This window comes from Kogia breviceps, chromosome 1 (assembly GCF_026419965.1).
Source record: "Kogia breviceps isolate mKogBre1 chromosome 1, mKogBre1 haplotype 1, whole genome shotgun sequence".
Lineage (NCBI taxonomy): Eukaryota > Metazoa > Chordata > Mammalia > Artiodactyla > Physeteridae > Kogia > Kogia breviceps.
Genome location: NC_081310.1, coordinates 174,285,371 through 174,299,419, shown reverse-complemented (window position 1 = coordinate 174,299,419; position 14,049 = coordinate 174,285,371). Strand labels below are relative to the sequence as shown.

General features: G+C 36.1%; 1 protein-coding gene across 8 annotated transcripts in view; it reads left to right on the top strand.

The window, feature by feature from the left end:
* Positions 1-14,049, top strand: part of ZMYM4 (zinc finger MYM-type containing 4) — a 171,301-nt gene that overhangs the window by 90,355 nt on the left and 66,897 nt on the right. The window lies entirely within an intron of this gene.

The following is a 14,049-nucleotide window of genomic DNA, read 5'->3' as shown; positions in this document are numbered from 1 at the left end:
TGCCAATAAAATGGACAACCTGGAAGAAATGGACAAATTCTTAGGAAAGCACAACCTTCTGATACTGAACCAGGAAGAAATAGAAAATATAAACAGACCAATCACAAGCACTGATATTGAGACTGTGATTAAAAATCTTCCACAAACAGAAGCCCAGGACTAGATGGCTTCACAGGCAAATTCTATCAGACATTTAGAGAATAGTTAACACCTGTGCTTCTCAAACTCTTCCAGAATATAGCAGAGGGAGGAACACTCCCAAACTCATTCTGTGAGGCCACCACCATCACTCTGATACCAAAATGAGACAAAGATGTCAGAAAGAAAACTACAGGCCAATATCACTGATGAACATAGATGGAAAAATCCTCAACAAAATACTAGCAAACAGAATCCAACAGCACAGTAAAAGGATCATACACCATGATAAAGTGGGGTTAATCCCAGAAATGCAAGGATTGTTCAGTATAGCCAAATCAATCAATGTGATACACCATATTAACAAACTGAAGGAGAAAAACCATATGATCATCTCAATAGATGACGAAAAAGCTTCCGAAAATATTCAACACCCATTTATGATAAAAACTTTCCAGAAAGGAGGCATAGAGGGAACTTACCTCAATGTAATAAAGGCCATATATGACAAACCCACAGCCAACATCATTCTCAATGGTGAAAAACTGAAACCATTTCCACTAAGATCAGGAACAAGACAAGGCTGCCCACTCTCACCACTGTTTTTCAATATAGTTTTGGAAATTTTAGCCACAGCAATCAGAGAAGAAAAAGAAATAAAAGGAATTTAAGTCAGAAAAGAAGAAGTAAAGCTGTCACTGTTTGCAGGTGACATGATACTATACACAGCAAATCCTAAAGATGCTACCAGAAACCTACTAAAGCTAATCAATGAATTTGGTAAAGTAACAGGATACAAAATTAATGCACAGAAATCTCTGGCATTTCTATACACTAATGATGAAAAATCTGAAAGAAAAATGAAGGAAACACTCCCATTTACCATTGCAACAAAAAGAATAAAATGCCTAGGCATAAACGTACCCAAGGAGACAAAAGACGTGTATGTAGGAAACTGTAAGATACTGATGAAAGAAATCAAAGATGACACAAACAGAAGGAGAGATATATCATGTTCTTGTATTGGAAGAAACAACATTGTGAAAATGACAATACTACCTAGAGCAAACTACCGGTTCAGTGTAATCCCTATCAAACTACCAATGGTATTTTTCACAGAACTAGAACAAAAAATTTCACAATTTTTATTTCCATATGGTCCTTCTGTTTCCACAAAGGACCCTGAATAGCCAAAGCAATCTTGAGAAAGAAAAACAGTGGTGGAGGAGTCAGGCTCCCTGACTTCAGACTATACTACAAAGCTACAGTAATCAAGACAGTTTGGTACTGGCACAAAAACAGAAATATAGATCAGTGGAACAGGATCGAAAGCCCAGAGGTAAACCCACGCACATATGGTCACCTTAGTTTTGATAAAGGAGGCAGGATATACAATGGAGAAAAGACAGCCTCTTCAATAAGTGGTGCTGGGAAAACTGGACAGCTACATGTAAAAGAATGAAATTAGAACACTCTCTAACACCATACACAAAAGTAAACTCAAAATGGATTAAAGACCTGAATGTAAGGCCAGACACTAAAACACTTAGAGGAAAACATAGGCAGAGCACTCTCTGACATAAATCACAGCAAGATCCTTTTTGACCCACTTCCTAGAGGAATGGAAATAAAAACAAAAATAAACAAATGGGACCTAATGAAACTTAAAAGCTTTTCCACAGCAAAGGAAACAATACACAAGACAAAAAGACAACCCTCAGAATGGGAGAAAATATTTGCAAATGAAGCAACTGATAAATGATTAATCTCCAAAATTTACAAGCAGCTTATGAACCTCAATAACAAAAAAACAGCCCAATTCAAAAATGGGCAGAAGACCTAAAGAGACATTTCTCCAAAGAAGATATACAGGTTGCCAGCAAACACATGGAAGGATGCTCAACATCTTTAATCATTAGGGAAACGCAAATCAAAGCTACAATGAGGTTTCACTTCATACCATTCAGAATGGCCATCATCAAAAAATCTACAAACAATAAATGCTGGAGAGGGTGTGGAGAAAAGGGAACCCTCCTGCACTGTTGCTGGGAATGTAAATTGATACAGCCACTATGGAGAACAGTATGGAGATTCCGTAGAAAACTAAAAATAGAACTACCATATGACCCAGGAATCCCACTACTGGGCATATACCCTGAGAAAACCATAATTCCAAAAGAGTAATGTACTGCAATGTTCACTGCAGCTCTATTTACAATAGCCAGGACATGGAAGCAACCTAAGTGTCCATCAACAGATGAATGGATATGTATAGCTGATTTACTTTCTTATAAAGCAGAAACTAGCACACCATTGTAAAGCAGTTATACTCCAATAAAGATGTTAAAATAAATAAAATTAAAAGGAAACTTAGGGTTTGCCTCGTGGCACAGTGGTTAAGAATCCACCTATCAATTCTGGGGCCACGGGTTTGACGCCTGGTCCAGGAAGATCCCAGATGCCATGGAGCAACTAGGCCTGTGCTCTACAACTACTTAGCGTGCACTCTGGAGCCCGCAAGCCTCATCTGCTGAAGATCGCACGCCTGGAACTCGTGCTCTGCAACAAGAGAAACCACCTCAATGAGAAACCTGCGCACTGCAATGAAGAGCAGCCCCGGCTCCCCACAACTAGAGAAAAACACTCGCATAGCAACGAAGACCCAATGCAGCTGAAAATAAATAAATAAAGTAAATACATTTATTTTTTAAAAAAAGAAATTTGGCCATCCTATTTTTTTTTGTTTTCAATATTTTGTCTGGATTTTGTATGTGTGTGGATGAATTGAGGGACAGTTTTCCCCCATAGGACTAGTCAATTTATCTTTTCCATGTTAGTGAATAATCATTCTTTCCTTACTAACTTGAAATGTAATATTCCTATTTTTTATTCTAATGATTAAAACATTTTTAAAAAGTTTCCAGTTGATCATTATTATTTTTGTAGCTGCCTTTTCTCAGGCCAAGGACCTTTTCTGTATATTTGCTGAATGATTTTTTTCAATGAATGAATATTTTGTCAAATGATTTGTCTTCATCTGCTGAAATGATCATGGTTTTCTTTATTGTGTTAATGTGGTGAATTGATTTTTGAATCTTAAACCCACCTTGCATTCATAGGATAAATCCTACTTTGTCATGATCTATTATTTGTTTTGTATCTTTTAAATCTCAATTTGCTAATATTTTAAGTATGCTGATTTTTATGTACCTATGTTTATGAAGGATATTGGTATGTAGTTCTCTTTTGTTGTCATGTCTTTCTCTGGCTTTGATTCCAGGGTGATAATGGCTTCATACAATTAGTTAGGAAGTGCTCCTTTCCCTTACATTTGCTGAAAGAGTTCATTCAAGATGGGTATTATTCTTCCTTAAATATTTTACTTAGTTTATGTCATCTGGGCTTGATGTTGTTCATATTTTCTATTTCTTCTGTGTAATTTGCACCTTTCAAGACATTTTCTCATAAGACAGCACAGTCTGGTAGAACTTTCTGTGACAGTTGAAATGTTCTATATGTACACTCTTAAAGTACAATAGCTACTGACTTCCTGTGGCATTTGAGTACTTGAAATGTGATGAGTGCAGAGCTGCAGTTTTAATTTTATTTAAATTTTCACAGGTGGCTGGTGGCTTACTGCAGTGGCTGTTGTAGCTCTAAGTTGTAAATTCATTTCTATAAAATTGTTAATAAATTTTAAATGTACTGTCATAAAGTTGTTCATAGTTTTAAAATTTGTTTCTAGGGCTTCCCTGGTGGTGCCATGGTTGAGAGTCCGCCTGCCAATGCAGGGGACACGGGTTCATGCCCCAGTCTGGGAAGATCCCACATGCCGCGGAGTGGTTGGGCCTGTGAGCCATGGCCGCTGAGCCTGCGCGTCCAGAGCCTGTACTCCGCAACAGGAGGGGCCACAGCAGTAAGAGGCCCACGTACTGCAAAAAAAAAAAAAAAAGAAAAAAAAAAGAAATTTGTTTCTATAAAGTTGTTTGTAGGAAATTCCCTGGGGTCCAGTGGTTAGGACTCTGTACTTCTAGTGCAGGGGGCCCAGGTTCGATCTGTGGTCTGTGAACTAAGATCCTGCAAGCTTCACAGTGTGGCAAAAAAAAAAAAAAAAAAAAAAAAAAAAAAAAAAAATATATATATATATATATATATATATATATATATAGAGAGAGAGAGAGAGAGAGAGAGAGAGAGAGAGAGAGAGAGAGAGACACGTATATATGGAGATACAAAGTTGTTTATAATTTTTTCTTAATTTATTTTTACTCTGTAATGAAATCTTTAGTGCTCTTTTACTCCTGAGATTGGTAATTTGTGTCATCTTCTCTTTGTCTCGTTTCCTCCCCCTCAACTCTCTTTGTATTTTTTCATTAAAATATTTTAAGGGTAAAATATACATAAACTAAAATTTACCATTTTATCATTTTTAAGTGTCCTGTTGAATAGTGTTAATCACAGTCATATTGTTGTGCAGCCAACCTCCATAACTTTTCATCTTGCAAAACTGAAATTCTTTTTTAAAAAAATAGTTATTTATTAATTTGGCTGTGCCCTGTCTTAGTTATGGCATGCGGGATCTGCGTTGAATTGTGTGGGATCTAGTTCCCTCACCAGGGATTGCACCTGTGCCCCCTATATTGGGAGCTCTTAGCCACTGGATCACCAGGGAAGTCCCCGAAACTGAAATTCTGTACTTACTAGACAGCTCCCTGTTTCTCCTTGCAACTGTGTCAACCACCTTTTTACTGTCTGTCTGTATGAATTTGACTACTCTGGGTACCTCATATAAATGGAGTCATATTGTCTTTATGGGACTGGCTTATTTCATTTAGCATAATGTCCTTGAGGTATATCTATGTTGAAGCATATGTCAGAATTTATTTTTTTAAGGCTGAGTAATATTCCGTTGTATGAATATATCACATTTTATCAGTTTATTCATCAGTGGACACTTGGATTATTTCCATCTTTAAGCTATTGTGAATAATGCTGCAATGAACATGGTGTACAAATATAAATATCTCTTACAGACTGTGCTTTTAATTCTTTTTAGATCATATGGTAATTCTATTTTCAACTTTTTGAGGAACTGCCATACTGTTTTCCATAACATCTCTACCATTTTGCATCCACACCACTAGTGCACAAGGGTTCCAATTTGTCCACATCCTCACCATTGTGGTTATTTTGTCCTTTTGATGGTAATCAAGTCTACTGGGTGTGAGGTGATAGTAATTTTCACTTGTATTTCCCAGATGATTAGTGATGTTGAACATCTTTTTCATGTACTTGTTTGCCTTTTGTACTTCTCTCTGTGTATGGTCAGTTTGTCTAGGAGTTTATCATTTTTGTTCTTTTCAAAGATCTTGCTCTTGGTTTCCTTAGTTTTTTGTCACTGTTTATTTTCTATTACATATATTTTTCTTTTATCTTTACTTTTCCTTCTACTTTGTGCTTAATTTGATCTTTTTCTTGCTTCTGAAGCCAGAAGTTTAGGTCATAGATTTTAGAATTTTTCTTGATAGAATTGTATAAATCCATGTTTCCCTCTGAGGACTTCTTTTACTGCACTTTTCAAATTTTGCTAAGTTGTGTTTTCATTGCCATTAAGTTCATAATATTTTCTAAATTTCCTTGTGATTTCTTCTTTGACCTATGGCTTTTTTCAAAGAAGTATTTCTAAATATTTGGGGGTTTTCCACATATGCTTTTGTTATCAAGTACATTTTGATCAAAGTAGATATTCTGTATGAGTTCCATTATTTGATAATTTTACTGTGCAATATTTCCATCATTTATCATGTGATCAGTGTTGGTGATTGTTCCATGTGTATTGGAAAAGAATATGTGTTCTGCCATTTTGGGGTTAACATTTTATAAATGTCATTTAGGTTTAATTGATTGACAGCATCTTTTCAGGTCTTCTATATTTTTCTTGATTTTTTGACTGTTCAATTACTGGCAGAGAAATGTTGAACCATTAAAATATTACTATGGGGTTATCTGTTTTTGCTTTTAATTCTGTTAGTTTCCAGTGTTCATTCTCTTGTTGAGATTCAAGTTTCCATCAGGTGTCTTTTTCCTTCTAGCTAAAGAACTTTAACATTTCTTGTCATGCAGGTCTGTTGGTAACATATTCTTCCAGCTTTCATCTAAAAATATTTTTATTTCATCTTCCTTTTTGAAGATTAGTTTCTCTTGTTATAGAATTCTAGGTTGACAAGATTTTTTTCCTGGCACTTTTAGGTTCAGCTGCTTTAGAAAGTATTTATTTCTTCAAATACCCATCTCTCCAACTCCAATTAAATATGTTAGCCTGCTTAATATTGTATCACATATCTGACACTTCGTTATTTTTCAACCTTAAACTCTCTGTGCTTCTTTCTATATAATTTTTTACTGCCCTCTCTTCCTATTTCACTGTTATTTTCTTCTACATGGTCTAATGTGCAATTAACCCATTCAGTTGATTTTTCATTTCAGCTATATTTTTCAGTTTAAACTGTAAAAAATACAGTTTCTAATTTTATTATCATCAAGTTCATGTTTTCCATTAAATCTTTATACTTTTTTTATAACTTTTCAAGTCCTTTGTGGTAATTCTAATTCCATCATTTGTATTATTTCTGGCCCCATTTCCATTGGCTGAATTGTCTTCTGGCTATGGCTCTCATGTCTTGCTTTTTCAAATGTGTGATAATGTTTGATTGGATGCTAGGTTACACTGTTACATTGTTGAATATCAGATTATATTTTATATTCTATATTCTCTTTCCTTTAGGATTGTTGATTTTCATTCTGACATGCAGTTTGTTTGCTTTGGATCAGCTTGATCTTTTTTTGAGTTTTTTTTTTTTAACATCTTTATTGGAGTATAATTGCTTTACAATGTTGTGTTAGTTTCTGCTGTATAACAAAGTGAATCAGCTATATGTATACATATATCCCCATACACCCTGCCTGCCTCTTGTGCCTACATCCCACCCTCCCTATCCCATCCGTCTAGGTGGTCACAGAGCACCGAGCTGATCTCCCTCTGCTATGCAGCTGCTTCCCACTAGCTATCTATTTTACATTTGGTAGTTTATATATGTCAGTGCTACTCTCTCACTTCATCCCAGCTTCCCCTCCCTCCCATGTCCTCAAGTCCATTCTCTACGTGTGCATCTTTATATTTTTGGCTCTACCAGGTCTTAGTTGCAGCACACGGGATCTTCGCTGCCGCCTGTGGGGTGTTTAGTTGCAGCATGCAGGATCTTCTAGTTGCGGAATGCGGGATCTAATTCCCTGACTCGGGATTGAACCGTGGTCCCCTGCATTGGGAGTGTGGAATCTTAACCACTGGACCACCAGTGAAGTCCCCCTAGCCCTACTTTTAATGTGTGACTTTTTAGAGGTCTCCATTGATTCTCCCAGTTGTTTGACAAGGTCTCTTTTTCTTTTGTAAAAATAGACTTTAATTTTTAGAGCATTTTAAAATTTCACAGCAAAATTGAGCAGAATGTACAGAGTTCCCATATATTCCCTTACATCACACAAGCATAACCTTCCCCACTGTCTCATGTGTGGTTTACTGTTCAGGCAAAGAATTTCTAGTCCTCTTTCAGTGGGTCTTTGTCTTTTCTTTGGTAATCTGTCCTGCAAATACCAGCTCCTTTAGGTTTCTTAGTCTGTTGTCTCCTCAGTTTATTGAGACTGGTGTTCTCTACTTGAGTTTTCCCTCTCTGTACTGGAACTTGCTATATGTACCCAGGCAGAAAGCCTAGGACAGTCACCTCATTAGTTTGTTTTCTCACAGGTCACAGTCTTTTGTTGATTGTTGTCCATACTTTGAATACATTTGTTTTATATATTTTGTCAAGGTTTTTATTCACAACAGGAGGATTATTGTGCTATCAGTACTATGTCACAGCTGGAAGTAGAGTTTTATGACAGTGGATTGTAGCTAGTGCCTAATTTACAATTTCTTTATTCTAAATCATTAAAAAGTTTTTTTAATTTTATTTTTTGTTTTATTTTTGTCTGCGTTGGGTCTTCGTTTCTGTGTGCGGGCTTTTCTCTAGTTGTGGCCAGCGGGGGCTACTATTCATTGCGGTGTGCAGGCTTCTCATGTGGCAGCTTCTCCTTGTGGAGCATGGGCTCTAGGCATGCGGGCTTTGGTAGTTGTGGCACTCAGGTTCAGTAGTTGTGGCTTGCAGCCTCTAGAGCACAGGCTCAGTAGTTGTGGTGCACGGGCTTAGTTGCTCCACAGCATGTAATGATCTTCCCAGACCAGGGCTCGAACCCGTGTCCCCTGTCTTAGCAGGCAGTTCTTAACCACTGAGCCACCAGGGAAGCCCTGTTCTAAATCATTTTGGATATAACTCACAAATAGTTCTGTAGATAATTGCCCTAAGGGCTTTCCTAGGCCTCTTTAGCTTCATATACTTTTCTAGCATGATGCAGTTATACTGTGTGAGCTACATTCAGCAATATTGGTATAGGTAGGGCTCAGGAAATCTTTTCTGAAAAGGGCCAAATAGTAAACATTTGAGCTCTGTTGGGTGTAGTCAGAAAATATGGTCTCCTGTGTATTCTTCTCTTCCTCCTCTTCCTCCCTCCCCCTCCCCTCTCTTTTGTCTTTCTTCTACTCTCTCAAAAATGTAGTAACTATTTTTAGCTCAGGGGCCATCCCTTGGTCAAGGGTTGTAGTTTACCAACCCCTACTATAAAATTGTTCAAGTAGGACTTTTTCTTTCTTTGTTTAAATCTCTGTTGACCCTTGTCGCAGGTAATATGTTCCAGTAGAATTGGTGTATCTTGTGTTTAATGAGTTCATGAGAGTAACAGCGTGGAATTGTTATAAGTTTACTAATGCCATTGAAGGGGGAAAAGTGCAAGTTACTATGTTTCTACAGTTTAAAGCCCTTAAAAATGATTATTTTAACATTGCATTTTTTCCCGGTTAAAAGGGATAAAAAATTAGGTTCAGGACTGGAACATATCCTTGTTTATCTGTCAATATATTAGAGAAGTTTTAGAATTAGCACTAATAGCAGGAACGTTGTAAAACTGTAGTTTGGGACACAGTTGGAACTGTCTCTCCATACCTCTGTGGCATTGTGCTTTTGCAACTATTAGCATAAATTACTTTTGCTTTTGTTTTGTTAAAATTTCATTGTTTTCTACTTAGAGAAGAAATATGTTCTCTGAAACGTTATAAAAACATATAAACATTTTACTCCATTAAAATATACAATATTCTGTTGAAGTGATATGCTTCAGTTTTAATAGACCCTGGACAATTTTGGGGTACATGCTGAATATATCCATTTATTGATGTCTCTGATCTTCTTGGTCATTGCTTTCAGAGCACTGTAAATGTCAATGAGTAAAGTCTGTTGTATTTATTTCAGTTGTCCTCACAGTGAAGAAGAAATAGTTAATGTGTTTTATTTTATAATGTGTGTTAAATTATATTTTAGCTTTAATAGTGTATAAGTGGACTATTGAAATTAGTAAAACATAACTGATTTCTATTATAGGTGTTTCAAGTTTTCACATTTGTTAATCACCTTTTAGTAAGTTATAAAGTCAAGTTGTTCTAAGTATTCCATTGGTTTCAAACTTTTTTTCCCCACTGTGGGAGCAAATAAAAGCAAAAATTAGTGAAAGTACGTTCTGTGAATCTCACTTTTGAGTCTCATCTCTCCTCATTGAATGTATAGAATGAACAATGGCATACCTTAATAGTATGCCACAGTAACAACACGTATTTAAATGAAAACGAGAAAAGAGAGCTGTAATCTTTAGTCATGACTCCCTGACAAAACTAATTCATCTTCATTAGTACTTAACATGGGTTGTTTGTGAACTGTCATATATGGTTCATCTCTGGTATGGTAGAGCATTCATTGGGTCATCTTTGTTGGTATAACATTGAAAGGGATGGTTGACCACTTGGGGTTTTGTGGAAGAAATTCAACCATCTGATAAGAGATTGGACTTGATGAATCTGAAGATCACCGTGCAGCCTCTGAGTACAGTGATTTATTACCTGCAGTTTATTTATGGCTGGTTCATAAAATACTAGAGCCTGTTACTCAAAGTGTGGTAGGGCATCAGCAGTATTAGCATCACCTGGGAGTATGTTAGAAGTCAGATCCTTGGCTGCCACCCTTGACCTCCTGAACCAGAATCTTTAGAAGTGGAACTCAGGAATCCATTTCCAAGCTCACCAAGAGATTCTGTTATCCAGTAATCGTTGAGAAGCATTGTTTAGTTCAGTGATCCTCAAGCATTATTGTGCATCAGAAGCAAAATTATCTTAGGGGTGCTTGTTTTTGTTTTGTTTAAGACGTTTTTAAAAATTGAGATAAAATTGACATATAACATTGTATTAGTTTTAGGTATACAACACAGTGATTTGCTATCCGTATATATTGCAAAATGATTACCATAATACATTTAGTTAACATCCATTACCACTGTTTTTTTAAAATTTTGAAACACTGCTAGAAATATATTTTACATTGAGACCTACGTGTGTGTGTGTGTGTGTGTGTGTGTGTGTGTGTGTGTGTACAGGTGTTTTGTGGCATTACTTGTCACTCTGAATTATGTTCTTTGTTTTCCATTCTAGCCTATTTAAAAAAAACAAATCATGGCCCTGGCTCACTAATGGGTTGATACTTGGAGTTTGAAAGAACACTGGATTGTTGTGTTTCACTTATTGTCCCATTTTCATGAAAAGTTTTCTGTTGGTTATTGGCCGTTTAGTAGCTAAGATTCTTTTTCAGCTTAGGATCATAATTAGGAATTACCATTCTTCTTGTTACTGTAAATTGTGCCTCATTGAGAATGAGGATCTGTCATTAAGGGAAGAAGCTAGAGTGGCTATTGAGGAGCATCTAGTAGTTTCAGACAAAGACAACTTGATTCAGCTCTTGATGAATTGCATGCTTACCAAGAGTCAGTTGTTCCCAAACCTGTTTATTCGAGTAGTACTTGTCATTGTAATTAAATGATTTTTATTGTACCATTTTGACACTAATGAAATTTCCTCTGAAAAGTAAATTGTTGTTTCTGTGAATAAAGACTTAGTAGGTAAAGTCAGTAAAAAGGTGGAGGGGCAACTGTCTTTATTTTCTCATTCCATTTAAAAAATATATTTATTGTTTATTTAATTTATCTTTGGCTACATGGGGTCTTCATTGCAGCGCGTGGGCTTCTCTCTAGTTGTGGCATGAGGGTTTTCTCTTCTCTGGTTGTGGCATGTGGGATCCAGGGCATGTGGGCTCTGTAATTGTGGTGTGTAGGTTCCAGACTGCATGGGCTCTGTAGTTTGTGGCACACAGGCTATCTCTAGTTGAGGTGCGTGAGCACAGTAGTTGTGGCGTGAGGGCTTAGTTGCCCCATGGGCATGTGGGATCTTTGTTCCCTGACCAGGGATCAAACCTGTGTCCCCTGCATTGTAAGGTGGATTCTTTACCACTGGACCACCAGGGAAGTCCCTCATGCCATTTTAAAGAAACCAAAGTTGCAGTCATGAAGATTGCGTTATGGCTGTGATTTGTTCAAGAAAGAACTCAAATTAGCATACCCATTTCCAAAGTCTTGATTGATCATCATTGATTGGCCAAGGTGCTTTTTTATATATTCCAAGTAAAAATAAATGTTTAAGGCATGTACGTTTCATTTTTAAGATTCCTGACTTCATTGGACTTTTAACTGGTGACTGCATTCCTGATCTTATAGTTTAAAGAGACTTTTATTATTTAGGAGATTGTATTTTATTGAAAATAAAAATAAATCATCTCTTGGAAACAAAATGCAGATTTAAGTTTTTATTTAAGATGAACCAAGATTACCTCATTTTTATGCTTATTATTTGTTTTTCATTCTTTGGAGTTTGTGTTGTTTTTTTTTTCTTTTGATCCTTTGTTTCTTTATATAAGAGAGAAAAACAGTGTCAGAGAATTGTTAGAGAATCATAACTTCTGAAGTTAAAACTATAATTGATATTAGTTCGGTTCTGAAAATTATCCTTTGATTAAAACAAAAATGTATGGAAGTAATTGAGTAATATATTGGCAATGAAAGTAACTAACAGCCCTTTCATAATGTTCATCTATGTGGGTTCCTTGTTGGTGGTTGTACCTTAAAATGAAATGATTCTTGTGTATAGTATACAAATATCAGTATGCCACTAAAGCAAGGACTGAGCAAAAGGAGGACAAGGAGTAAGTTGATTTGACATCATGAAATTTATTTTCATTATCAGACACAAATAGTGTACTTAAATTACTAAAAATAACTTTCATTCTCCTTTTACAAAATCTAACAATCTACCTGCATTTAACCCATGTGCTCCTTTCATTCTTTCACAAAGGAAAATTATGTACTGATCACATGCCCTGTTGCACAAAGATTTTCCCTCTGAACTTACTAGTTATTCCCTTTTTTAAAATTAATTTTTAAATTGGAGAATAGCTGCTTTACAATGTTGTGTTAGTTTCTGTTGTACATCAAAGTGAGTCAGTTATACATACACATATATCCACTCTTTTAAAAATTCTATTCCCAGTTATTCCTTCTTTATTGAGTCATTCCCATGAGTATACTGTAAGCTGTAATATTCTCCATCTTTAGAAAAACAATCTGACCAAAAAAAAGAAAAAAAAAACAAAACAAAAATACAAAGTCAGAAAAACTTTTCACTCCAGATTTTAGTCCAGTTTCTGCTCATTTTCTTTAATTTAGAGCAGAACTCCTCTAAAGAGTTGTTTGTACTTAAATTTCCCCAGTTCTCTCCTCTCAGTCTCTTTATGGGATCACCCCGCTCCAGCTTTTGTGTACCCATTTTTTTACTGATACAGCTCTTGTCAAGGAAGTAGTTCATTTCACCTTTCCCAATATTAATAGTCAATCTTCAGTCTTCATTTTATGTGTTATCAACAATATTCATTATGGTTGGCCACTTCTTTCTTATTGAAATATTTTCTTCACTTTGCTTCTGTAACGTCACCCACCTAATTTTCCTCCTACCTCATTGGCTGTTCCATTTTAGCCTCTTTCTCTGATTCCTTCCTTTCTACAGATTTCTAAAAGTTGAAGTATCTCAGGACTCTCAGCTCTCTTCCATCAGTAGTAAGTACAATCACTAGGTGATTTTAACTAGTCCCATGAACTTCATTGATGATTCCCAAATTTATATGTCATTTCTTGGCAAGAGTCTCCTCTTTATACGTCCAATTGCCTTCTTGATATCTCCATTTGAAGGTTTAATAAGGTTCTCAAAATTAATGGGTCCAAACTAAACTATTCATTCTACCCCTCTCAGTCTGTTACTTCCTTAGTGTTTACATCTCAAGAAATGGCACTCTGTTATGCTCTTTTTGACTTCTTTTATATTCAGCTTCTCATATACCAAGAAATGCCTCTACTTTAAAACTATACCCAAATCTGACTACTCTTTCTCACATCCACCATTACTATCCTGGTCTTAGCCACCAGTTTTCCCTTGGATTATTGCATTAGCCTCCTGTGTGGTGTTCTTCCCTCCCTTCTTCATTCCTTGTAACATTTAATAGCCTTAAAGTACTCCTGCAGAAGCTGGAGTGTTCCTTGTAAAACGTAAATCATGGAATTCCTCTTTGGGATCTTTTTTGTGACTTGCAGATTCCTAATATATTTATCCTCTGGCTTTTTCTCTTTTGTCATTTTTAAGCACTCTTCCTCATGCCTGTTCAATTCAAGCCCTATATTCCTTGCTTTCCTTCAAACATACCAAGCCTGTTTACAGTGTCTAAAAGCTAGCTAGGAATCTTCTGTGAGAAATTTGCTTTCAAGTGTTTCATTATCTAGTGTGATCCCGAAATATAATTTTAGTGTTGCATTTTTTCTGTAGATGTAGGCTCTGAGAAACAG